This window comes from Rhipicephalus sanguineus, chromosome 4 (assembly GCF_013339695.2).
Source record: "Rhipicephalus sanguineus isolate Rsan-2018 chromosome 4, BIME_Rsan_1.4, whole genome shotgun sequence".
Lineage (NCBI taxonomy): Eukaryota > Metazoa > Arthropoda > Arachnida > Ixodida > Ixodidae > Rhipicephalus > Rhipicephalus sanguineus.
In genome coordinates, this window is record NC_051179.1 from 110,849,597 (window position 1) to 110,877,421 (window position 27,825).

Genomic DNA, 27,825 nt, shown 5'->3' on the forward strand with positions numbered 1-27,825 from the left:
GCTGGCAGCACGTTGTCTTTTTGTCCACTTTAATTTTTTTAATTACTACAAATAACATCCCCTATAGCTTCCTTGGCTTGATTGTCCGTTGGTTCTCATTAATGTACTTGAGGAAGACTTTTCGTTTCATGTAAAATCTGATGAGGCGCCCTCATTTTTACGATTACGTTGGTCACGTTCACTGAGGCTGAGGCCCTCATTGGAGCATCACCATGAAAAACAGATTTCACCCTAAACGAAAAGTCTCTCAGGTACAATCGACCACAAAATAATACGGGCCACACAAGTGTGTGATGAAATTGCCGTCTACACTGTCTAGGGGCGAGCCATCCTCTGTCGAGAGCATAGCTGTGGCCACGCATTCTCCAGAGCAGCACTCTTGACAGCAGATGGCTCACCACTAAACAGCGCAGATGGCAATTTTGGCACGTGCTCCCATGGTCCATATTATTTCGTGGCCGACTGTATGTGAATTATAGTGACATCACAAGTCAGACATCCACCTAAACTTAGTGCATATTCAGTTCATTTGTCAATGAATCACTCCCATTCCTTCGATGTATGAGTAACCGAAACAGGAGGCAAAAGTTCTCTATCTACCACAAGCGAACACATTCACACCGCCACGTGCATTTCAGTTTGAGCCATCCGGTAAGTCAAAAGCATGAGTTGTCAATAGCTTATTCAGAATAAATGAAAAGCATTGTAAGTTAGAATCTGACAGAAGCAAATGAAGTGTGATTTTCACTGAACTCAAAAAAAAAAAAGAAACAGCCTGCCCACATCTCTTCCTTCATAAGACAACCTGGCAGAAAGGAAGCATGTCCAAGAACAATGCTCAAAAACAAGTATCTTGTGTTAATTTATCTCTCCCCTATGTATAGGTACCAGTGCAGTCATCAGCCGAATTTTAAAGAAAGATATAAATATCATCCTTCTACTGACCCCCAAAATCCATGCTACAACATATACAGTAATACCTCGTTAACCCGAACTCGCATATCTCGAAAAATCGGCTAATCGAAATTTTCTCGCTACCGAACGATTTCCTATAGGTGCAATGTATTTATTGCCCTTCATCTCGAAGTATTTCTGTGCCCACTTTCGGTTATCTCAAAATCTCGACTGAGAATGGAACCAAAACTTCGCCGTCGAACCGTTTCACAAAATACTAGCGGCAAAATGTCATACGTTTCACAAGGTTCGCGCAAGGCTGCCGCGTTTACGACGAAGTGGACACTGTTCCCGAAAGTAAAGTCGAAATCTAGCGGCATAACGACTTTGTCGAGCAACCATGTGTCACGTCATGTGACGCTATAGACGTGCACATAAGCAGGCCCTGCAAAATAGCTCGGGTCGTACACGTTTTGTTTACCGTCAGTACGGTCCCTAGAATATACTGGCGTCAGAGATGCGATTTCAGCATTTCATTTACGCAAGGCACGTCGCGTGGATTTTTTCGTCGGTCGTGCGATGTGGTGAGGATAACGCCACCAAAAGCAAAGCAAGTCACTGATGCTGCAAAGAAAGGTAGCACTAATCAAAGAAGCGGATTCGAGGCTCGAAGTTCCGGACGTCAAAACGGCGCTGATTGTGTGGTTGCACCGTGCGAGAGGTGCCCCTTCGAGTCACAACATTGACAGAGAAGGCCGATTCTCTGGACTTAGTGGTGGGCTACACTGATCTCGCCTGCAACATCGACTGGTTTGACCATTTAAGTGAAACAACTTAACGTCACGCACGGTGATCGCGGCAGTGTCGACGCAGCTACTCCAGGGGTGACGACATCAGCTGAGACAAGAAACGTGTTTCGTATGATGCGAAAAGTGCAGCGGTGCGGATGATCGCCACATGCGGTGTGTTAAGCAACTCGAGAAAGCTTTGCTAGGTGCAAGTGTTACTGCGAGGCAGTGCCGAAAATACAAAGGCAGCGCCGAAAAACACAGCTGGTTGACAGCTCTGGTATGTCATTATTTCTCTTTAAGTTCTTTACAAAGAGTCAGTTAGGCCCTCCTGTTAAGAAACTGGTCGGTAGTGATAACGTTTTTAGATACGACTGGACTTCTCAATAGAATTTGCGCAACTTTGCTTACCTCGAAAATCTGCTTAACTCGAAGTTCACTAGGGTAGCTTGTTTGGGCTTGTTGGTTTGGCATGACACAGGTTGAAAGCGCAAAAGACGAAGACAGAGAAGAGGCTTGACACACACGAGCGCTGCATGCTCGTGTGTGTCAAGCCTCTTCTCTGTCTTCGTCTTTTGCGCTTTCAACCTGCTTATCCCTCTTTTCTGTGTGTCCTTGTGCTTGTATGTATACAAATCAAATAAATAAATAAATAAATAACCTGCTTAACTCGAAATTTGTTCTGGTTCTTACTACTTCGAGTTAACGAGGTATTACTGTAGAAGTAAAGGGGTTATCTACCAAACCAGTTGTTCAGACTGACAAGCAGCATACATTGGGGAAAAAAACAAAAAAAAAACAGCAGGAGCATCATCGCAACAATGATGTCAGAACCTACACTTGACAACGCGACGCCTTAGTCAAACATTGAGAGTAGGCAAGCCACAAAATTGGTTTCTGAGAAGTTGCGTTCTTTCTCTTCAGTTATATTTGAAGTTGAAAAGGCGCGACCTACCATCTTCGTTCTCACTCCCTCTTCGAAAGGATCACAGTTGATACCTAAAAATCCGGATTGAAATGAACCAACTTTTTTTTTTCAGTTAGAGACGTTTCACTTTTAATCATTTCTGAGTGCACCATGCTTTGCAGTGGAAAACAACATCTGCATTAGGAATTGAGTTTGCTTGCAAAGGGTTCTGTTGCAGTTCAGTATCAGAATTGCTAAGCACCGTTCAAAGGCCGACACTGTTTTGGTCTTTAGAACTGTGGTGTATCTCTTTAGAGCTGTTATTTACCTCTAAACTGATAAACCAACCAACCAAACTGCCTTTAGAAGCAGTTTGGTTGGTTTATGAGCGCAAAAATATTTTGGGTGCCGAATGGTAAAGTTGCTTTCATCATTGCAGAAACAGCAGTCCTGCCTCTCTTCAATATCTGAAGAGCACATTATGCTATCAAGAAAATGCTCACTGCTGAAACAGCACCACACGTTAACAGCAAGCGGAAGAGTAAGGTATCTGCAGTTCAAGCAGTGCAAAGGTAACAACTCGACGTGGGTAATCTATTGCTTGCCTGTATTTCCCAACCAAAACATTTGTATGCATTTTAGGGCTTTTACGTTGTTATGCAACATTGTTGCACGACTAGTGCAGCCGATAAGCAGCTAACAGCTGCGCCAAATTGTACTGAAAGTGGTCTTTCCTGCTTTTCCTCTACCAAACAGCATTTTAGACAAAAAATGCTCCAAGCTTACACCATAGAGGCACAAAAGCTAGCCAACTCGTAAAATTTAATTGAAGACCTAAAGCATGCCATCATTGTCTTGGTGATAAACTTGAGGGGTCATAGTCGTGAACATGGCCGGTGCAATCCATAGCACCTGCAGGTTTAATTATGTTGCGTTTCTCTCTGGCTGGAGTTTTAGTGTTCTGATGCTGCGCAGCTATTTTTCTCGTGCTACTGTGATGGCGAGCCTGATAAAGAGGCTTTTCAGGTGAAAAAGCAGCTTCAGTGAATGTTTCATTGCAAATTGTTTAGCATAGTAGATGACAGTGCAGCATCATTGTACCCAACCCCTGGCTTCAAGAAAAAAAAGAAGGAAGCCTAACCATTGCTGCCTATGGTTGCAATTTAAGGAGCTTTCATACAACACAATGCATAGTTGTCAAGAATAAACTTTGCACATTACAGGTGAAGAAACGTACTATATGCCCTCATTGTAACTATGGCTCAGTTGTGCACATACTGAGGCATGGTCTGTATTCATAGTTACTCTTAAATCTTTTTTGTTTTTATGTTTGCTTGCTTGCTGCATGCCCGATGTGTAAGCATGCTGCAAGTACAAATTCTAAAAATGGCTTTAGACCATGATATACCCATGGAGAAGAGCAAGCTATTAAAATTGAATGAAATTAGCCTGGTCATTTAATTTCGAAAGCAATGTTGATACAAATATAGCCTGACCTGCCACATATGGTATGTTGACTATTTTAATTCATGTTGAAACTGTATGGTAAGTCTGCATCTCACACTGCTTCTGAAGTGGTTTTTGTTGTGGCAGATCAGCTTTTTTAATACATCAGTATGTGTACTGAAAGGTGATATGCCTGTTTCACCACTGCAACAGCTCTAAGATGATGATGTGTTTCAAAACGTCCCGGTATTCTGAAGTGAAACCACTTGAGAATATCTTGCCTTCCAACTTTCTTACACATCATTCCATCATCAAAGCACGCTCCATGTGGTGCTTGGCTACCTTGAATAAGTGTGCATCTATTAGCTACAATTTACTTGTGTCTAACATGCATTTGTAGTTTTCCATATGTGTCTAGTTACCCTTTGTTCAACAAAAAGATAGAATAAAACAGAAAAGTGGCAGGTTAACTAGCAGAACTAGTCATACCACAAGTGTGGTTGGAAAGAGGATATGGTAACCATAACAGGGGAAGCCTGTGTGGATATGTGGTTACATATAGCAATACAAAATGTATTCTGTTCTACTTGAAAAGGAAAAAGTTAATATTGTTGCTTTAAAATGTAAAACAATAAAAGAAAATCAGATGGCTATAGTTGCTTCTTCGTGCATTCAAGTGTGAGGATGACATGCTTTTCATAGCAGAGGCAGCTCTGCTCCCACTTTTGAAGGAAAGTGGGTACCTTTGATCATTTAATGAGTACTACCACACAGGCTGCTGTACCACGGGGCTCTGGCAGCAGTTATCCGTAGTGTGATGTCTGAAAGTGTGCACCAACTTCGAGTTTCCACTAACTCTCCCAAGTAACTTATTTTGTTACAGTGGCAAGATGAAACGTTTGTTTGATTAACACCATTTCTAGACAAAGGAAATCAAGTTTTGTAGCCATTGTTTGAGCTTATGGTGCTGTTGTTTTGCGACAGGTGTTCCTTCTAGATCGGATGGAGCTTGGAAGTATTTCAAGACGTTGTAGCTCAGGCGCCCATGGGCCAAAGGGCCTTCATTGTTGCAAAAGATGTGTCGCCGGCAGACGCTGCTGTGCAAGGTATGCCAAAATTGCTTTTAACATGCAGTTCTTGACATAAAAAAGGTACATTGCAAAAAAAGCAGGAAGGAAATGCATATGCCCACACAAGAGCTGTGTGGGCTCTGTATTTCGTGGTCACGCGTCTTGTTTTTTTTTTTTTTGTTACCTCACCAAGCAAAAAAGGCAGTCATTATTGCAGTGCTCTTTTTATGGCATCGGGCTAATTGTGGGCTATGAGTACTTCCATATTATGGTTCGGGATATCATGTGACAATTTTTTACCAGAGTTGGTTATGCGTAATAATGGACCTTCTCCATCTTGCTTATGTGGCCATACTACAGTTCAGTAACACATGCAAAGTGCGTGGCAGGCTTTATCATTAAAGTGTTGTGTATTCACTGAACTGCATGCAGCTTAACAGCTGAAGAAATTTAGTTGTAGTCTGGAAATCATACCCCTCACCACCAGCCGGCTCAGTGGCCTATTGGTTTTGTCGCTTGTCTGCTGACCTGAAAGACGTGGGTTCTATTCCGCTGTGATGGTCGCAATTTGACGAAGGTTAAATGCTAGAGGTTCATGTACTGTGTGATGTCAGTGCACATTAAAGGACCCCAGCTGGTCGAAATGATCTGAACCCTTCCACTACTGCGTCTCTCATAGCTTCAGTCGCTTTGATACATTAAACCCTACAAACCATACCCATCCTCACTGCATTTGTGGATGAACTGGTTCTACCATCTGAGCTGTCGTGCTATCTAGGCAGCAGCTGTGTGAAGATACGTTGACGGATGATTTTAAACAATGTCAGTGATTTTGGACAAGTGATCGGCTCCAACTAATAAGCTAGTGCACACCTTTGCTCCTAATATAAATCTAATATAAATTAATCAAACTTATAATCTAGGGCAGACACTGTTTGTTGAGGCAGTAAATGAGGCCAGCATGGTAGAGAGGGGCAGCATCAATTGTTCAGGTTCGTGAACTTCAAAATTTTATTTTAAAAAACACATTCTTTTCTCCTGTAGTAGTCATGCATTCCATTGGTGACCATTGGTTGGGCCTTTATCTTCAGGTTGTCTAAGATAGACAAGAGTTATGAAGCATTGAGTCAGTTAAATTAACATGGATTAGTATTAAGTATGGTTTGTGGGTCACTTGGGAGTGACAAATAGTGACTGAAGGATAGTTCTTAGGCGATAATCTTAGTTATTATACATAGAATGCCTGTTTGTGTCATGTTTATTAAGTATATATATCTAATAGGTTGCTATACCTGTGCACTGACCTTTGCTATGGTGCTCTGTCAAAAAGCCTGTCTTTGGCGTGGTCTCAATATCCTAATGTGACATAATGCCTACTATTACAAAAAGCTGTTGAGAGCTTGCAAGCAGCCACCTTGTCTTGTAGGGGTGTCGGAATATTCAAAAATTTCGAATAACAAATCGAATAATCTTCATGTGAATCGAATAGTGTGTATTGAAAATACCAAATATTTTTCGAATAGTTTTCAAATAATCAGCATGGGCGGGAAAACCCCGCAGTAACTATGCATTGCAACTGCCAGGGGTCATTTTTACTTATTTTTACAATTGAATTACCAAGGTACATGCAGCTTCAGCTTTTAACGGTCTCTCGACACTGTATTGATCATCGGATAAAGGCGCTTTTGCTAAAAACTGCAGTGTCACAGAAGTGAATGTGTCGCCAACCCACTATCATCACCATGAGATCGGTCAGGAGACGGTGGGGATGACGGCTGCATTCGGATTCAGAAGTGCAATTTTTGTACGTGTTTACATGACTGACAACAGACACAATGTTATGTTGATGTAAACTGCTCTTGCAGATGCAGTATTCAACCATGATATTTAGCTGCCTTTGGTGCCAAGGCCCATGAAGTGAATACCAGTTTGTGTGTTTCACTAAGTGGTTAGCTGCATGGGTGAGGTTCAGTTCATTATTGTTTAATTCTTATGCCACACTTCAGTTTTAATAAAAGGCTGATGACAAAGTGGCACCTTGAATAATGTAGTGACTGCTGTATTTCATTGTATAGTTACAAAATCTCCTGAATGCTCTAGTTTCTGATGCATACGCGCTTACCTCAGTTTACATAATTGTAGTAGTTTTCGTCGGTTAAAAGTAATTGAATATTTCTTGAAAATAAAATGTTACGAAATTTCAGAGCTGTTTTGAAAATGGTTGCTTCACTATTCGAACAGTATTCGATTCGTATTTGATTCGGTTCTAAAATTGACTATTCGCACATTCCTGTTGTCTTGTGTACTGCAAATTTGGCAAATTTTTTACATGACAGTTTATTTCAGCAGAAGCTTTTGCTTTCACACAACAGCTGCTTTTCTTGCACACTTTCAAGCCGACATCCAATTGTCATTAATAATTCCTAAATGTAACGTGGTTTACATGATGGGTTGCAATAGCGATCACATTTCGTGACAAAATTGGAAAGCCCTTATTCTCTTCAGGGAGAACTCGTTATGAATCTGACAGGGCGAGTGATCTGCTCACGTTGGCTAGTGAAGTATTTCTAAAGCCCAGATGCCTTTGCTTTCATTATTGTGTTACATACTTTTAACTTAAGACACTTGTTCTAAACATACTGGATTTTTAAAAGTACTTCTGGTGTTTTCATGGGATATACTTATTATTCACATTGCAGTAGAAGGCACGAAAATAATGTTGAAAAGTGGTGCTCTTTACACATTCGCATGGATTAAATCAAAACACAGTACAGCGAATTCCATGCTCTGTGGGAATAGATTTTATGCGAAGCAGTTAGTGAGAAGCTGCCCATGCTGCATTTTTTTACTCTTTGAGCCAAGCATTACTAGGCTGATTGACGTCTTTGTGTAAACTGAGTAGTTGTAGGCATATCGAGGGCTTACCAGGCATGTTGAGTGCACTGATGTCTAAGGAGTAGCTTATGTTATGATGCAATGTCGGCACTCACGTTAAAAGCACAGTCATCAGGTTGCACGCCACCAGGGTTCAAATCCATCCCAAACTGATATTTATCGTTTCCTTTCATTGGGATTTTTTTTTCTCTCTGAGAAGCCGTTGACACCAGCAACATATTTTCTCTGCCGCGGTCTCCTTAGTGCTATCACGTTAAGATTACCAAAGTGCATTCTTTCCTTTCCTAGGTTAACGAACCGTGAATCATGTGGGGCACATACCCACATTCCACAGGCCGTGGTGTGCAAGTATGGCCACACATGACTAAGGGAAAGGGTTTCATGACGTATTGGACAGGCATGTCACATTATTCATGTGAATGGGCCACGACACTGAAGTTGCGATGTCGCACTCACCATTGATGTTCTTTCAGGTGCTGCTTCTATTGTTCTTGTGCCAGCTGTCACCCATCACGCCGGCACCACTACGACTGGTTTTGCCACAAGCGTCTTGGTGTCGTGATGTCGCAGAGAATTGTTGTGTGACCACATCGTCAGCAAAGTATGAAGCATCATCATTTCCACCGCATCCCGTCTCGCAATTCTGGATGGTACAGCGTTCTCCATTCAGCAAGATGGAACAGTCAGGTGACCAAGCAGCTCATAAGCACACCTATTTCTTCGATGCATGGGGCCTTGGCACTGCAGTTACGATGCCATGCTTATTGTTGACGTTCTTCCAGGTTAGTCAGTACCATAGGTCGGCAAACTCACTCATGTGTCAACTCACTCAGACTCGTATCGAGACGTGAGTCTGAGTGAGTCTGTATGAGTAAAGTTTTGCAAGTCTGAGTCCGAATGAGTTCGGTTGAGAAAAATTATAGTGAGTCTGAGCGCGAGTGAGTCCGGTTGAGGAAAATTTTGGTGAGTTTGAGTCTGAGTGAGCCCTAAGGGCAAAATATATTGTATGAGTGAGTCTGAGTGAGCTTCACATTTTTTGCCGACCTATGGTCAGTAGGAAACACACCGGTACCATGAAGACGATGTTTCCCTTGTTGTGGTGTTGTCGCGATTGAATTGTTTGAAATGGGCTCGTGCTGCCTTTTTTTTTTCAAATCAAACATTTATTTTGCATAGTATGGTTACAACGTGAAGGATATACAGAAGAGGCTCCCAAGGTCAGGAGAAAGTGCTGGTACTCTCTGTACATGATTACTAGATACAAATTACCAAATACCTTGATGTACCTTTGACTTCTCCTACTTCTTGGTAGCGACGTTGAATCAAACCCTAAGCCTAGGACTAAGGCACAGACGGACGAATTAAACAATTTGACTTTTTCTGTCCCACATTTGTAAACTAGCTGCAATACAGTCCTGGAATCATTGAATAAGTTCCTTAACATTCGTATTACCCTGGAAAATGACTTGGACACAACATGTTGCTGAATTAGAATCGAAAATCGCATCGGTGCCATCTGCACAGCCATTATTAACGCCTAATTTAGAAACATCTAATGTGTAAGAAGACATCTGGTGTTATTTTTTATGGTGTTCCAGATAGAGGCAATGAAATTTGCACGTCTTTAGAGCAACTCATGAGCGATTTTTGTAGCAATAGGCTTAGTGTCGTACAGTAGCCAACCATTCATTCAGACTCGTTGAGAATCATTGAAAAGTCAGACAAATCGAAAGTCCGAAAAAAAAGGATTTGCTAGAAAAAAAAAACACCCTTATTAGCCCAGTGGCTGGAAAAACTTGTCAATGTACGTCTGTACACACATTTACACACACACACTCGCAAACAATTCAGCTTGTATTTCAGCCAGTATTTGGCCATCGCTGTAGGCTGTCATTAGCGCTGCGTTAAATTCGCATTTCATTGCTATGGTGAGGGCGACGCGTCATCATCGGAGTCACTGTCCATCTGCGCTGGTTCGAGAACCCGACGCGTCATCTCAACATTGTCCAGCTCGGTGAAAACTTCCGAGCAACATCGGAGTGACGTTGGCCACCTTCCACCTGACGAATAATTGCTGCTTTTTTGCACCATCGGCAGTGTCTTACAGTTGCCACGTTTATTCATTAGTCCTGACCACGCAGATGAATGGGTGGCGTCAGAGCTATCCCAGCAGATCAGGCCTCACACACCAAGCAACAAATGAGAGAGTGAGATGCAGATGAGGCCTAGCCGCAGAAACAACAGAAAACGCAAACCCTCAAATGCCAAAAGGAAACGATGTTGGGCTAGTTGGTGTTGCAGTGCTCGTGCTGTCATTCTCTCTTTGTCCGTCTTGTGAGTGCTGTCATTCGCTTCAGACATCAAATTGATCAAACCATGAAACGGCACACCACAGCTGTGGCCACACACACCGAGCCAGTGCCAACCGAGCTGACTCCGAGCGTGGCTTGGCGTGTGGTTTGGCCGTTGTAGCCATTCAATCAATACTTGACTGGCTAAAACCCAAAGGCAACCATTACACATAGCCAACAAACATAGCCTTCGACACCGGCAAATGCAATTTCTGCATGGATTTTGACGCTGGCACGACCTCCAGCCATAGCCAATGCAAACTTCGAGTGCTGGCAGCATAGTAAAAGTACTGTAAACATCGCTGACATCTTGTCATTGCGTTTGATGGCGTACCCAAACAGCCAGCAGGAGTCCGAAAAATCAAACAGCACACAGTGGAGCATCCAAATTTTCCGTTGAGAGTGTGCATTACTCCAATGGGACGAGTTGCGGTGCCGCAAAGGTGTTCGACTAAACAGCGACTATACTTTCGATTCTGATAGCTTCAAGCTCAAGAACACAAGCTTCGGCGCCTCTCATGATTATTCGGAGGCCGTCCAGACTAATACTTGTGCACACAGGCACTTTTGAACGGCCATTCATTCGATGGCCATCGAAACACCACAACTCTATTGACTCGATGGAGTTGTCACGCTTCTACAATGCAGTTTTGAAGGGCTGTTTCTCTCAAAGATTGCATGGTGCTGTGGATATTTATTTTCGTATTCTTGTCTTCGAAAGTTAAATAATACAAATCTGCTTAAAAGCATGGATATGTCTGTTGTTTTTGTTTAAACATTTTAATAAATTGTTTATTCGTAGTTATGAATACATATTTAATTTTTTAAGTTGTTGAGCACCGAAACTGTGGTGCACGATACACGGCAAGACGACATGATGAAGACAAGCACGTTGCTGTTGAAAATATGTGCAGTTCGCACATTTAAAGTGGCGAATATACTTGATTAAGTAACGCTCACATGTACTGCTTTTAAAGCATACTGGTTAGATTTGTTGTTTCTAATCGGGAGTACGAGCACACTGTGAACGAGAGGGCACGTTCTCGCTATTTCCGCTTGCGCTGCTGAATGCTTATCGACATTTCAATAAAGTTGTGGTGTGCTTCGTTGGCTTGATAGACTATTGACTCAACGGCCTTTGAAACGTCCTGTGTAGCAGCTCATGCTTGACCACTGAGTCAATAGACTACCGGTTGGAAGCTCTTTCAAATGCCCGTGTGACACGGGTATAAACTCTATCACTTAAGGCACTACACAAAATCAGTAAGGAAAGACGGTGGCTGCATTTGCCTTACCTTTAATAAGCATTACAATAACAATGTGTGGGACAATGAGGCTGGTCGCATTGTTTGTCTCTCTCAACACTTCATGAAAGATAGACGTTCTTCTATTCTGATCTCAGGTCAGACCCCAGTTTCACATCACTAAAAATGCTGAATCACTAAAACCGATAAATCCCTTTTTTCTTGTACACTAACATCAGACGTGCCATGTCAAAGAGTACCGAAATATTTTTGCTAATCGACTCATGTTGCACATCACTAATAGCATGGCTCACTGATGTTGTTCTGAAGAACTTGGTGTTTGTCAGCAAAACACATTACAATATATTTCGATGGGATAGATCAAATTGCAGAGGAGGTGGCGTAATCTTGGTGATAAATGATGACTTGTTGTAGATGCCGTTAATTATTAGTTCAGCTCTGGGCCGTCCGGCAGGCCGAAGATGCCGCCCGAGTTCAGGGACTCAGCGCCGCCATCTGAGGCCACCAAGACCAAACTGCCGGCCAAGTGCTAATAAAGTTTCTTCTCTCTCTCTCAATTAGTTAATGTTTGTGTTTCTTTAAAATTCTGTTCAATTGATGCAATTATTGGTGGTATCTACTGTCACCTAATATGAATGATTTTTTTTTTTGAATTTCATCGACTTCTGTGTGAAATATGTACACATTTCCCTAACTCTACTGTGTTCATATTCTGTCATATTCAGATTTTACTTTCCCTAATCTATACTGGTTCACGCAAACCTTCACAGCAAGTCAGAGCGAAGCTCATATGTTTCTTTAGTCGTGTCTTGATTTTTTACTATTGCAACCTATTACTAATCCCACATGTCGCACATCAAGCACCGCCAACATTATTGACCTTGTAGTAACAAATAATCCTGATGTTTGTTCAAACATAATTAATTTAGAAGGCATTTTGGATCATGACGTAATAACAGGATGCATTATCAGTTCATTTAACAAAAAGGAAACTGCTGCTAAACAAATCGGGTGTTGCAGCAGAGCCGACATAATTAACTGAATTGGATAGTTTCTCTGCTAAATTCATTATACGTTAAACCCCAGATATTATTATTATTAAGTTCATTATTCCTTGCACACTGTCGAGCAGAATTGGAATTTGTTTAAAAATAATCTCTCTAAACTTAGCCATGAATTCATGCCTCTCATATCCAATAGATGTAGCAGCAGCACACCATGGTTTAATCAGAGGTTGCGGCGGATGAATACCTAGAAAAAGTATATTACCAGCAGACAGTAAAAAAGCAGTCTTTTAAACGAGTGGGAAAAGTATAAATGTGGCAAAGAGTCTCTCCTAAAGTACACTCAGCATCACTTTTTCAGTTGTGACATGTCATCTCTGTCAACCAACAACCCTCGTAAATTCTGGCACATTGTAAACCTTAGCTTTTATCTTGACATCTTGCTTAGAGATATTAGCGGTGTCATCACTGATGTATGTGATTGTGCTCAGATTTTAATGACTCATTCTAATTAGTTTTTACCAATAAAGATATAAGCTTATTTCTTGAATTAAATACATTTCATGACATTTGCACCCCTGAAATAGTTCCTGATGTAGCGGATTTTAGCTTTGCTAAACAACTTTAAAATTACTAGTAGTTTGCGTCACCTCGGCTTTAAAAATAATTTTCTTAAAAGTACATCACAAAGCATTTGTTCTGCCTTGTCCTGTGTTTTCGCAATCATTATCAAATGGGCTAATTCCTTATGACTGGCATTTAGTCAGGGTAATGTCTATATTCAAGTCAGGTGAACATTCCTCCCCACTTAACTATCGAGCCATTTCACTAACAAGCACCTTTTGCAAACTTCTCAAGAATGTCGGTCACAGCCAAGTAATTAACTACGTCGAAGATCATAACATTATTTTCATAAATCAGCACAGCTTTTGTAAGGGTTTTTTATGTGGCACTCAACCTCAACCTGCTGGCCTTTTTAACCACTTACATTTGTTGCTTGAGGTGGGCTCCCAGGCTGACGCAGTATTTCCAGATTTTTCTAAAGCTCTTGATCGGGTTCCTCACCATCGACTTTACTAACACAGCTTATCATTCATCCTAATGTGCTCACCTAGATTAAAGACTTTCTCTCTTCCAGAACTTTGTTCACCTCTTAATAATTCTAACTCTCATTCTGCTTATATGACATGTGGTGTATCCCAAGGAAGTGTGCTCAGTCCTCTGCTTTTTCTAATCTGCATTAATGATGTGCCTGCCTGTGTAAAATGTAGTGTTCGACACTTCGCTGCTGACTGTGTGATTTACTGTAACATTAGCAATCACACTGGCCTGCAATCCCTACAAACTGACCTTAAACAGTTCTGATTGGAAACAAAACATGTGTCTTTCACTCGTCATGCAGCTCGCATTCCAACCACTTACATCCTCAATAGCAATACTGCAGAACTAACAACATGCACTAGGCTCTCGATAATTCAAACTCGTGCGGACCCCCCAATTTTGTTTGAATTACCAGAAGTTCAAAAAGCACGTGTTTACAGCTTGAGAACAGTCAGTCGACAGGCATTTGTGAACAAGTAAATACAAGTGCGCCAAGCGTTGGGGGGGGGGGGGGGGGGCGGAGCCACTTCAGTGAGAGTTCATTGCATCACTACAAAGTGGTGTTGAGATGCAAAAAAAAGAGCATGTTGGATTGCCACTGTGGTGCGTCCATGGAATTGTCATTCAGATATAACGGGGGGAAAAACGGTGCAAAATTATGACAGGACACAAGACGAAGAAGGCACGACAACAGTGCTGGCTTACAACTGATCCTATTTTTCGACATGTGGGCACATATATACCATGACAGTCAAAAAATAGAAAATTTTAAAAATAAAGTAACAAGGTTGGTGCCCCTATCTCTCGTCAACATGCATCACCGCTGAGCACCACAAGCACGTGCTGTACATATCACCGACGGTTTAAAAAATCTTATATTTTTTTTGTGAAAGGGTCACAGATGGCATGCTGACACAGTTAGTTTCTATACATTCTGTTTCTGCAGCTTCAGTTATTTCTCTGGTTGTATGATCTTTGTTTTTTGCTATAACTTTGTTTCTGAAAAGATTGGTTTGCAGCCACAATCCCTGCAGTGGAGGCCTAGATGGCCACTAATCGCACTGTTTACGTTGTAGTTATGCTCTCTTAGTCATTCATTAAGGCATCTTCCTGTTTGCCCTATATATTTTCCTAAACAGGACAGTGGGATCGAATAGACGACCAAACCAAACCAAAGTGAATAGACATTACAAAGTAAACGAAACAGGAAGGCAGCAGCCTCAGTTGTGTTCCATAAAGCACGTAGACCTATATGTAAACTGTATTGAAGGCTTCATCTATTCAATCCCACTGTTGTGTGGAGGAAAATATATAGGGCAGAGAGGAAGATGCCTTAACGAGCGACTAAAAAAGTGACATAAGTGACAAGGGCGTAAGATGCAAATCATAACATGTATGCCATGTACGGTTTGATTCACATGCCACAGTCTTGGGACGCTTGCAGTCGTTTCGTTAAATGGATATGTACCAAAATTATTATGGGGTGGAATGACTCTATGACGAACAATAATTACAGGGGGAACGTGAATGCCTTCATTTGCCTCGAAAACAAAGAATGCGGTCTATGCAGCTCCTTGTTGACTGCTTTGCATTACATTGGTTCCCACAATGTGTGGAATCTGCCAAATTTTTGTGTGAAGTTCTACACTTTAGCCGCAGATTGAGGTTCCATGTATTATCTTCCATTTTTGCACTATGTAATGGCAGCGTAATGTACTCATAGAACTGCTAAATGAGCTCGCGCTATTTTGCTGTTGTACTTGCCTGGTGTGATTGTACTAACACAATATCTTTTTCTCTTTTCTTTTTCAGTGAACAAATCTGCGCAATACTGTTGCATTGTGGAAATCATACAGGTACCATGGGTGTTAAGAAGTTTTGATATTCCTTCTATGTAATATAAATTCGAGATTTAAAGATAATTAAATGAAATAAAGCTTCTCTGACAATTTTTATTTACACAATATGTTGAATGCCTTTGATGTATTTTGTTTTATAATTCTAGGACAATAAAGTTTGATTTCAGTGAAGATAAAACTTGACCTTGTCGGTTTTTAAGCATGCGAATTCACTTCATATATTCTTTGCGTTTGTTTTTTACATATACAGGGCTGGTCAAAAGTTCCCAGGCCATGCTGCCATAGGATTACGTGGGATAGCGACCTGCGAAATTTTGACTACCCCCGTATCTGCCGAAGATACATCTGATTTTTACGTATGCCTAATGTTGAACTTACAGAAAACACATTAGCTTTTTACGTCCATTTAGTATCGGCAATACGAATAATGTGTGAGAAATCGTCCACGTAACAGAAAACACATTAATTTTTTACGTCCATTTAGTAATGGCATTACGAATAATGTGTGAGAAATGGTCCACGTAACGGCTCTCGTTTTGTAGCATCTGTTGCTTCATTTCTTCATTGCGGAGCGCTTCATAATAGCATGAATGGGCTTTACGTGCCATGGATTCTACGTCATCTCTGGTCTACCGTTTACCTTATGCGGAAGAGTGGTCGGCAGCATTTTACCTACAGGTTTTTCCGTATTCAAGGGCCTTTTTTTTAAGAGTGTACTCACGAAACAGGAACCTAGAAGTCAAAGCCTACGTTTATGTACTATGTTTATTTACTGCATTGCCAATGTTTATGCAGTAGTGCTTATAATGCGGTGTACTTCTTGTGTTATTCTTGTATTCCTGTTAAATGATGCGGTGTATTGCTAGTGTAATTCTTGTGTATTTTTGTGTATTTCTCGTGTGTCTTGTAAATCTTGTATTCCTGTAATATCATGTGGTGTATTTATAGTTTAATTCCGGTGTATTTATTGTTTTTTCCCGTTTTTTACTGCCTGAAAAATGGGCAATGACGCCTGTCAAGCCTGGCTGGCTTTTAGTTAATTTTCCACGACATCATTTGTATGTTGAAATAAATGTGATTTGATATGGTTTAAAAAAAAAAATCTAATCGACCACCTCTAGCGTGCTGACACTCTCAATGCCCAACCTTTAATAACGCCAAACCTGCGCGGAAAGCGCAGCACAGTCGCAGCGAAAGCTCGAGGAGCGGCATTTCTACAGCCCGTTATAAACTCTCTTGTGGCTACTAACAAAAGTACGCTAGCAACGTGCCAACTACGCCACAAATCATAATTTTTATGAAGTTGGGAAGCACCCACCACGACATTACTCGTCATTCTGCGGAGAAGCGAGGTACCATCTGTAAGGCGTTATGAGCAGTTTGTTGATGCGACGGCTGATGACGATAAAGAATTATGACTGAGGCTTTTCTAAGGGGTTGGAAGCTTTAACGGACCCACTAGAAGGGTACGCATTTGGGCTGGTTGGTTCATGATTACGGGTGAAAAACAGCGCTAAAAGGACGGGACAAGAAAGGACACGAGACCACGGCGCTGACTAACAACCAAATGTGTTTTATTCCTTCAGTCAGCATAAATATACTTCACCACTAACGTAATGAAATTACAGAAAACTCAGCCTGCGCAGAGGCAGTGAGGCGATCAACGAGACATGAATTCTATCTCCTTCGGAAGGAGGGAAATCGAGGGGAGGCTTACACATGCCTCGCCGCTATTGTAGATGTGATAAGCTTCTGAAATGAGGCGCGCGCGCTCGTCATGGTATTTTGACAAGAAAGTGGTATCGTTAAAAGATGAATGGCAACCGCAACTGTTACAGTGAAGAGATAACTGACTATCTGTAGCTTGTTTCTGAACCTTGTTCGAATGCTCGCGCATGCGGTCATTAGCGCACCGCCCCGTTTGCCCGACATAGTAACGCCCGCAAGAAAGTGGAATCTTGTATACAACTTCTTGACAACATTCAACAAACTTCTGCCTGTGCTTCTTAGTGCATCTTCTTTTCTTCTCTTCTTCTCGGTTGACTTGCTGGCACAGGCTACCAAGCTTATTTTGGGCAGAAAACAACAGCCTAACGCCTGCCCTGCTGACAACTTTCTTGAGATTGTGCGCTACTTTGTGCACGTACGGGATAACCGCAACAGTTTGCTTCGAGTTTGTCTCGGATTGCACAGCAGCTGAGCGCTTGTTTTTAAAGCCTGCTACGAGGCTTTCGGCAATGTTAGTCAGACCCACTAGTTAATGTTAGTGAAGCCCGGTCGTAATGTCCTTCTCCCACCACGCTTTATAACATGAGCTAACGTGAGAAAGAGATAGAGAGAGAGAGAATTAACTTTATGAGACCCAGAGGAAATGGACCATGGGATCCTTATGGGCTTCATTGGCAACCAATAGAAGTGCACTTGCGAGGAACCCACTACGCTATAAATCATAATTTTTATGAAGTAGGGAAGCAGCGACTATGCAATCTTTCTTCATTCTACGGACAATCCTGGTACCTGCTAAACACATGTAGGGCATTATGTGCACCTTGTTGATGCTGTGGCTGATGACGATGAAGAATTATGGCAGAGCCTTTTGTAATGGGTTCGAAGCATTCGACAACCCACTCGTTGCGCAATTCGCATTGTGTGACGCCCGGTTACATAATTTGCGTTGTGTGACGCTTGGTCGTTATTTTACTCTTGTACCACGCTATATTACATATGTTAATGTGCTTATTTCCCGACATGAAGCCTGTATAGGGTCTTTTTGCAACGCAGTTTCAAGCACCGGCACGGCTCAGACGTAGAACACTGGGTTCCCACGCAGAGCGCCCAGGTTCGAACCTCGTTCCATCCTGGAAAATTTTTCGTATTTGGGTTTTTTTTCTTATTTCGAGCGATAGTGCTTACGGACACCGGCGGCGGCGGCGGACAACAACGGCGCCAAAACGGCCCTTGTTGTGATCTCATAACAGGAATAACACGTTTCGAGCTAGTTGGTTGTTCATACCGAGGCGAAAACAGCGCGTAGAGACGGGTAACGAACAGACGCAAGTGTCTGTGCTTTTCTTGTGTTTGTTCGTACTCGTCTCTACGCGCTGTTTTCGCCTCGCTTCGATCTCATAACAGCTTTCGCTGTAAAACACTATACGAATGTTTCGTAGTGGGGAGGGTCTCCTTAACGGATGTAATATTGCGTGGATGAAGCGTAGAATCACGCCAGGTGTCAAAACATGTGAATTGCGCAACGAGTAGGCGTTTTAAAGGCCAATCATTACAAAGCGATCGAACATATGTAATCAGCATAATCCGCGAAAAACATAAACAAAGTGAGAAGCTACGTAGGTTTGCGTGTTGCCTTACGGACGCGTCGTGGGCCCTTCGATGATTCGTAAATGGAAGAATTACGGCGTAGTGGGCATTGCACAACTGTATTTGCACTAGGCATTCTAGGATAGATTGAAACGTGCAATGATACGCGCACAGACATTCGTTTCCTTGCAGCACGGTTGACGCATGCACTGAGAAACGAAGGTAGTCTAGCAGTTGAGAAGGCGATGCGCACGGGGCCTGGTGGTGACGCTATCGCGCTCTACTCTTGAAGGCTAAGCTCAAGCGTCCTCTGAGTTTTGCACGAAGAGCATCACTCCCGATCACAGGCTGTCGTTGAAGGAAGCGCAGCTGGGTATCGAACTCGCAACTTCTCATTTTTCCGCCGTCAAACACAAAACGAAAAAGAAGTTATGTGCCCGGTTCGCAACCCTATCCACCGGCGGCGGATGTACGAAAGAAGGTCGGCAGTCGCCTACTACGCCAACGTTTGCACAGCTGAAGAGGGCACTCACGTGACCATTACAATCAGCTCTGTCATTCTAGGATAGACAGACGCGCAACTGGCGCAGATAACTTGGTTAACAAATCAGTTTTTGGTGGTATTGCGCAATAAAACGACAAACGACATGGAAATGTTCTGTCGCTAATACGCATCACCTGTAGCTTGCCGAAAAGAACTGAGCTGTGTATGACAAAGCTACCATCGTGAACGGTTTTTGCTTCTTTTTAGCCCCACATCCATTTGTGTTTCACATCGACGCAGCTTACTCCGTTATCTCAGGCTAAGGTCAGGGATAACATGGCATACGGCCACGCTAATCTCCATAGGTAGCCGTCGTATTCGGTATTTCGCTTAGCTTATGTCGCGTTAGCTTCTGTTTCAATGTGGATCCAAAATGACTCTGGCAATGTGGACATTTTTTTAAACATTACACACCACCTGCCGGATCAGTATGCCTGCTTATTTTGTACCTCGACACCTGGCGTTCCATGAGTGGCTTGTACCGCTAGATTTACAAGGTGAATAAACTAGATGCGGCTGCCAGCGAACGAAGCAGTTTCGTAGTGCCAACATAAGTCTGCGGTTTTGTTTGGAGCTCTGTCACGGTAAGGTACCCACTTCTAAGATCTCGTACGAACTGTACCGGAGTGATAGGTTAGGTTTACACGAAGACTTGAAATGAGCGCTGTGTCCCAGCATGGTTTTCTTTGTGAATGTAACCATCCATTAAGAAGCAAAACGTGCTCGATGAAATATGCGTTTTTAACGGTGACGTTAGGGTGAGTCCTGATCAGAATGAACGAGAGCTCCTGTTCAGGCATTAATGATTTTGAGGAAATTATTTTCGGCGTAGGATTTCAGTACATTGATTCCGAAGTTTGTGTTGTGGGAAAAAATATGTTCCTAAAAATACTTATATATACAAATTTCGGCCGCCGCAAATATTTCTCCGTCAATTTTGCAATTGCTGAATGAGCGCTTTTTGTGAAAAAAATTGTACAATATCGTCCACAAGAAAGAGGAAGTTAATTTCAACCTTAAACGTATTTAATTAACCTTGATATGGAAGGTATTTTAAGGAAATAAATCACAAACATGATGAAGTGCCCAGAACGCCTGTAATTCACGAATTTATCGCTGTAGGCAAGTTCGATTGTTTTTCTTTGGTTGGGGGTTTAACGTCCCAAAAGCACGATAATATTATGAGAGACGCCGTAGTGGAGGGCTCCGGAAATTTCCACCAACGAGGATTCTTTAACGTACACCTAAGTCTATGTGCGCGGGCCTCAACCATTTCCGACTCCATCGAAAATGCGGTCGCGCTAGGCCGGGAGTCGATTCCGTGTCCCTCAGGTTAGCAGTCGAGCACCATGACCACATAGGTCGGCTAACTCACTCATGAGACGACTCACTCAGACTCAGATAGAACCTAGAGTCTGAGTCAGAATGAGTACGGGTAATATTTTGGTGAGTTTGAGTCCGAGTGAGTTCCGTTGAGACAAATTTTAGTGAGTCTGAGTCCGAGTGAGTTCGGTTGAGGAAAATGTTGGTGAGTCTGAGTCCGAGTGAGCCCTAAGCACAATATATAATTCTTGAGTGAGTCTGGGGAGCTCCACGTTTTTTTGCCGTCCTATCAACTTCAGCACTACTATCAGCCTTAGGACGGCTCACGTTGCTACTCACTTTTACTCACAGACACCTCGATGCATTACCATTCATACGCCAGCTCAATATTTATTGATCAGTGGCATGCATTGAACGCCCTCCTCTCCCCCCCCCCCCTTCCAGCAAAATTTTCAGAGGAAGTTCTTTATAAATTTATCTCGTGTGAGTCATATCCTTCAATAAAAATGTCCTAACTGGATGCAGTCACTGAAACTCATACGCGAAGGTACGAGATCAAAATGCGTATTGTAGAGCCACAATTATGCGAGATGTTGGGGTTTAAGTGCGTCGACATCCTGATAAAAAAAAGCTAATTATACGCTAACAGACTCATGAGTCGACTCACTCAGATTCACTCGGACTCAGATCGAGCCGTAAGTCTGAGTTTGAGTGAGTCCGAGTGAGTATTATTTAGGTGAGTCTGAGTCCGAGTGAGTCCGGTTGAGGAGAATTTTGGCGAGTCTGAGTCCGAGTGAGCCCTAAGGGCAAATATATTCCATAAGTGAGTTTGAGTGAGCTCCACATTTTTTTTTGCCGACCTATGGTCAAAGACCACGTGGCGGGTAAAGAAGTTCAATTGACGATAATCAAACGCGGTGGATATTCTGTTTGGTATTTGTCTTCCCTGTACTGAGATAGCTTTCTGAGCTTCTGCCACTCTCTGCTCTACTTTACAAATGTGCTGAAATTTATGTGGTTAACAAGAACTACTGAACTTTGAAAATCCTACCATTAAGCAAGGACACTTTGAATTTTTCTTCCCGAAAATCTCTGAAGTTAAACTCAGAAATGTTGTCAACCAGTCTGCGCAAAAAAAAAAGGCCGCAATATTTCAGTTCCTAACAAGTTAAAATGTGTCAAATGTGTCCAACTCAGCCTAGACTCAGTCCGCACCGTTGATTTTGTGCTGCTGATGGGAGTCGGATGAAACGTGCAGTTGCTGCCTGGAAGAAGACAAGACCACTTGCGGAAACGTTGGCTCTATAGCGACACCCCCTGTTCCAGAATCTTCATCTCTTTGAACCCTCACCTGCCATTTGTAAACCGGAAATAGGTTGTCTACAAAACAATTGTACCCGAGAAACTCACAGATAACATATGCCCCTCCAAGCTATGCGGGACAGCAAGTTTTCTTTTGCGATCCGCCGTTTAGTAAAGTTGAGGAGACGATTCACGACGGTGCTTGACAGCTTCGCCCCTTACAAAAGACGACCACAGTGAAAGGAACGACAAGGCGAGTGGTAAACCACCCGTGTTCAACGAAACGTGAGCGAACGTTTCCATTTGGAAGAAGACGGCCCTTCGCAATCCCATATGTGGGCCATCTGGAAGGGATTGTGCCTCAGGACTCGAGAAACATTTATTTCGATATCTAGAATGACTAACATCTGTACGCCGATTCTGAAATATAGAGTTTTTGTTGCACGGTCATATTCCAACGCATGGTGAGTGCATGGGTGCCTCACGAAAAATGTGGGACGAAGGCAGTCATGCGGGGCAGCGGGCCGCTAGTGAAAGGAGTGCGGGCTGCGTGTTTGGGACCCCTGCTCTGCAAGCTCAAAATGTCCAGAAAATTGCGATGGGGCAAACCTGAATTTTTTTATCACCAGATCGGGTCGTAAAATGGCCACAAGTGGCAACCCTAAATTAGATAAGGAATGAAACATTGTGAAAAAAGATGGTTGATCCCTCTGTCATAGGGATCGGTATAACATGAAAGTGAAACGTGTCGTCACAGAAGTAGTTGATTGTTTATAGTGCAAGGGTATGTGAGAGCATGTACAATGTCTATTGTTGTTTGGCAGGTATAGAGCACCGCTTCATGTGAACGTACTCAGATTGACGCCTATGGCACGTCTCCATACCGACGACTAACGGCCATGATCATGATTTAACCCTTGCGGTAGCTGAAGTTCTTAACACATACGGTGTCCACGTATGTGTTAGAAAAACCTGAAGGGTGCGAAAAAAGGCACGAGCTGCCTTATGTAGTCTGCGTGGTTGGCGTTGTCTATGAGCTTCCGCTTTCGTGCGGAAAGTCTCATGTCGAGCAAACCGGACGGTGCATCAACGTTCGTGCAAGGGAACATGAACTTCGTTAGTCAATAAAGAGAATGCGCATTTACATGCGCACGTCCGGCATTGTGTGTGTGCTCCGTATTTCCGAGGCATCAAAATTTTGGGCAAATTTCATGATAGCACTGCTCGGTATCTGATGGAAGCCTTTTATATCTCGACAAGAGGGGAAGCCTGTGTTCGTCAAACTTCAATTTCTTTGTTGGAAAGTGAAATAAGGTTCTTGCGTGACCTGCTGCAATCTGCAGAGCATGACAGTGTGTTTACCGTTGTTACCACGTGAGTAAATGAGCATATATATTGACTGCGACAACGAAAAATAAAGTTAGTTGAAAGTTTGCGCTCGTCGTGTCTTCTGCGTCCTTGTCTATAGTTTGCGCGCATTAATTTTTTCGTTGCAAGTGTACCGTTTCGTTCGCCAGTACATCCGGTTGTGCCCTACGTGCCAACGACGCAAGGCGCCACCTCATATCGCCGGCACGCTACAGCCGCTACCGTGTCCAGCCCGACCTTTTGAGCGCGTGGGAATTGACTTATACGGTCCCCTTCGTCACACCCCGAGCGGCAACTGCTAGCCATCGATCACTTGACGCGGTATGCTGAAACAACAGCGCTAATTTCTGCTACCGCAAAACGTCGCTGGCTTCATATTCCGGAACCTTGTCTTAAGGCATGGAGCGTCTCGCGAAATACTCGGCGACCGCGGCCGTGTTTTTTCTGTCCGATGCTATTACAGCCTTGCTGAAGGAGTGTCGCATCATACACCGCACTACCACGACATATCATCCCCAAACTAATAGGATGACGGAGCGTTTCAAGCGCACACTTGGCGATATGTTGTCCATGTACGCTTCATCGGACCACAAATTGGGACAGCATACTACCTTTCGTCACGTATGCATACAACACGGCAACACAAAGCACCACCGGATCTTCACCTTTCTTTCTTATTTATGGACATGAACCTTCTTCCACAATGGATACAATTCTTCCGTACCGGCCTGACTCCTCCGAGTTCACAACCGTTTCAAGAGCAGCCGCATATGCCGAAGAATGTCGCCAGCTTGCTCGTTCATTCACGTCGCACGACCAAAGTCGTCAAAAACATCGCCACGATCAATCGACTACTGCGACATACTTTGATCCCGGCGCACTGGTATGGTTGTGGGTTCCATCTACTCCTGCGGGACTCTCCACAAGCTATCGTCAAAATTTTGCGGCCCTTATCGCGTACTGCAACAAACGTCTGCAGTCAATTATCTCGTGGAGCCGCTCGACGTGTCTTCAGACAAGCGTCGCCGCGGAGAAAATCGTGCAGGTTTCCAGGCTCAAGAAGTACTACGATCCCCTTGTGTGCGCTAGCCCTTAGGTCGCCAGGATGGCTGCCTTATTGCCCGGGAGTGATTGTAATTTAGGTAGTGGACATGCGGCTTAGGTAGTGGACATGTGGTTTGACCAAGAGAGAAGATAAGGACGACGACGAGCGATCGCTACCCGTGCTAGTTAGCCCTTGTCGTTGTAAAGACCGGTGTCCAGTTGTCGCGACTCCTGCCTTTAATACACCCTCATTTGACAAGTATGAACCAACTCGCCCAGGAGCAAGTTTTACTGAACGTCTAAAAACTACATTAGAAAAACACCCTGTGCGGCGTATGTGAGTGAAATGGAAATTGTGGTTGTGGTGCTGGCTTTCTAGTTTGATAACAAAGCAATAAACACTACATATGTGCTCCTGCGATACAGGCTCATGTCAGGTTGACGTCTGCTGTTCCAGTGTTGCCTCGGCTTTCATAGCAGTCTAATAAACATTACAATTTTATTCCTATGATTCAGCAAGCTACATTCATGAGTTGCTCGACCCCGGAATATTACGCTAAGGAAAGTTACTTATGATATTCAGATCATCGCACCGTAAAATGCAGTTCGTTTCGATAATATTGACGTATGTGCTCTAACGTAAGTGCTGGTAATACGTCAGACCATAAGTTACCCTTTAAACGCCACCGTTGTCGACGTGGCTGGTAAGCCCGCGATGTCCATACAACTACACTTACAAAAACACGTCGATCCACCTCGCAACGCTTTGCAAGCCAGGAAATGCAGCATAGAACTACTCGCCGACCGCTCAGCATGAAACCTATTCCCACAAGGCGTGGGATCTGCCGAGTTTCTCTCATCCAGTTTTCTTCTTTTTCTTCTCAAGGCGTAATCGTCTGCAGCGTCCTCTGAGCGTCCATGTTCTCTTGCCCCCACTTGATCCGTTGCATCTAGAGCGTTCTGAAATCCAGCAGTTGCGCACTGCGGTAAGAATCTGCAGAACGCCTTGTCACGATCTCAGCTGCACCAACTACTATAAAGGGGGCCTCTTTAAACAGCAACAAAAAGACTGCAGGAGGCAAAAGATGTCTTATTCGCGCAAATGTTCAGCGTTAGCTGCGATTAAAAGCAGCGATAACTGCGGGCACCACATCGTGCCACAGAAACGACATTGCATCAATGGTGTCCTTTACAGAAATACTACATGATTTGTTTGTATTGCAGTCTTGGTATGCTTCCCACTGACTTGCGATTTCCTTCGAAAATTATGCGCCGGATTAGCTCATCAACTCATACAATCCCAACTCGCTAGCCGGGGCGGGTGAATGCATACGCGGCCAGTGCACTTTGCTTTGCAGTTTGCAGAAAGTCTCTATCGGGTGCAAAGTATGAAGAGGCCAGCTGGCTGACGGCTTTGTATGCGTTGACTTCCTCCACGTGCATAGCGTCGAAGGTTATCGCGGTGTTTTGTCGAGACGTAAAAACCGAAATACCAAAACAAGTTCGGCAATCTTCGCACCGTTGGTTACGCCTACATGTTTCCGTACATCGAGTAACGCATGTTCATATTTGCACGTATTTGCGTGAGAACCACGCTAATTACTTTATTAGTAAGTGCACCTTTACAGCACTTTGCACGCTTCATACAGTTGAACACGTTAGGTCCCTCAAGCCTTTTTTTTGCTACTCTTGTTACTTAGCACATTATTTCAATGCACCTTTGACTGTTATGTGGTACTAACTTGTAGTAATACTACGGCTGCTGCAATGGCTGGTAAGGCTTTACGCTACTCTGCGGTGTTATAAATGCTAAGCATTTCTTAGCGAACCTCAGTTACTTTCTATCTATCTATCTATCTCGCCGCCTACGTCTGGGCGCTCTCCTGGTCGTCTCCATAATTTGTAATATACCAAGATTGGCATAGCAGGGATCAGTGTGTGACGAACACGATTCACTGGTCATGACATGAAATGCAAAATACCTGTCGCGTGAATCATGAAACCCTTTCTCTCAGTCACGTGTGGCACATACCCGCATACCAGAGTTCATGTTATGCGGGTATGTGCCACAGGTGATACAGAGTCTCAACCAAGACAGTAACCGCGAACACACACATTGACACGCATGGAAAGTGATAATGATAATTTTGGGGGTTTTATGTCTCAAAACCACGACATGATTATGAGAGACGCCGTAGCGAAAGGCTCCGGAAATTTTGACCATCTGGTATTCTTTAACGTGTACCGACATTGCACAGTACACGAGAATCTAGCATTTTGCCTGCATCGAAATTCGACCGTCGCGGCCGGGATCGAACCCGCGACCTTCGAGTCAGCAGACGAGTACCGTAACCGCTACACCACCGCGGCGGATACAAGGAAAGTCAGCAAACTGAAGACAGAACACCTAAGACGCTCAACTACTATCCAGTCGTCCACGCGGTCCGCAAAGTGGACCACGTGGATTACGCAAAAGCCTGGGTCAATGCTTCCTACAATAAATCAGCCGATAGTACCTAGCCTCTCATCACCAGTGACTTCAACATTGATTTATAAAGACCCAACAACCGCTGGTCCTTATACTGCATGAAAGACGGCTTGGATGTGGACAGGGCATCAATAGACCTCACTGCCACGTCCAGGACAGGAGGCGTCATAGATCATTCCATCGTAAGAGACATCCAGGATTTCCACCAGGTGTACTATACCTCCCACTTCACTACACTTAAACCCTTCGCAACCACGACCACGAACGGATCCGATTAACAAGTCCGTCCAGCTGCTGGTCGTCACTGCACGGTGATGATTACCTTGTTCAAGAACTGTCAAGAACCCCTTCCACACATGCACACGGTTTCGTGAAACGTGCGTTCGTTCTCCGTCATAACAGACAAGTGCAAATAACAGCTCTAACAACTGCAACTGTGACTGTAGCGTGCGAGGGCGGTCCGATAAGTACTTAGCCTCACCGCGAGAGCGCGACGCTATCGCATGAGACATATGAGGTTGAGTACGCTCTCTTAGAGGGACACATGCAAAGGTCCAGTCGAATCGGGCTCGCGGTTTAGTTTTGCCGCTTGAGGAAGCAGGTGATTATCGTGTGTCCGTTTAAAAATTAAAAAAGAGCAATATCGGTCAGTGATTTGTTCTTGTTTTTCGAAGGGAAATCGAGCAGCGAAATCAAAGAGCGACTGGATGCCGTCTACGGTGAGTCTTCTCATTCGATGGCAACCGTCAAAAATTGTGTTCAACGAGTTTTAATGTGTTCGCACGTCGGTTTTTGATGAGCCTCGCCCAGGGGCCCCGTAACGGCTACCACGGCCGATAACGTGGCAAAAATCCACGACCT

At 43.5% G+C, this 27,825-nt stretch overlaps 1 long non-coding RNA gene across 1 annotated transcript; it reads left to right on the plus strand.

Moving 5' to 3' along the window:
• The first annotated feature begins 1,433 nt into the window (after positions 1-1,433).
• LOC119390553 (uncharacterized) lies at positions 1,434-15,685 on the plus strand. Its single transcript, XR_005183364.2, has 5 exons — positions 1,434-1,962; positions 3,029-3,161; positions 5,020-5,141; positions 8,474-8,687; positions 15,534-15,685. It is a non-coding gene; the product is annotated as an uncharacterized LOC119390553 (long non-coding RNA).
• Positions 15,686-27,825: the final 12,140 nt, after the last annotated feature.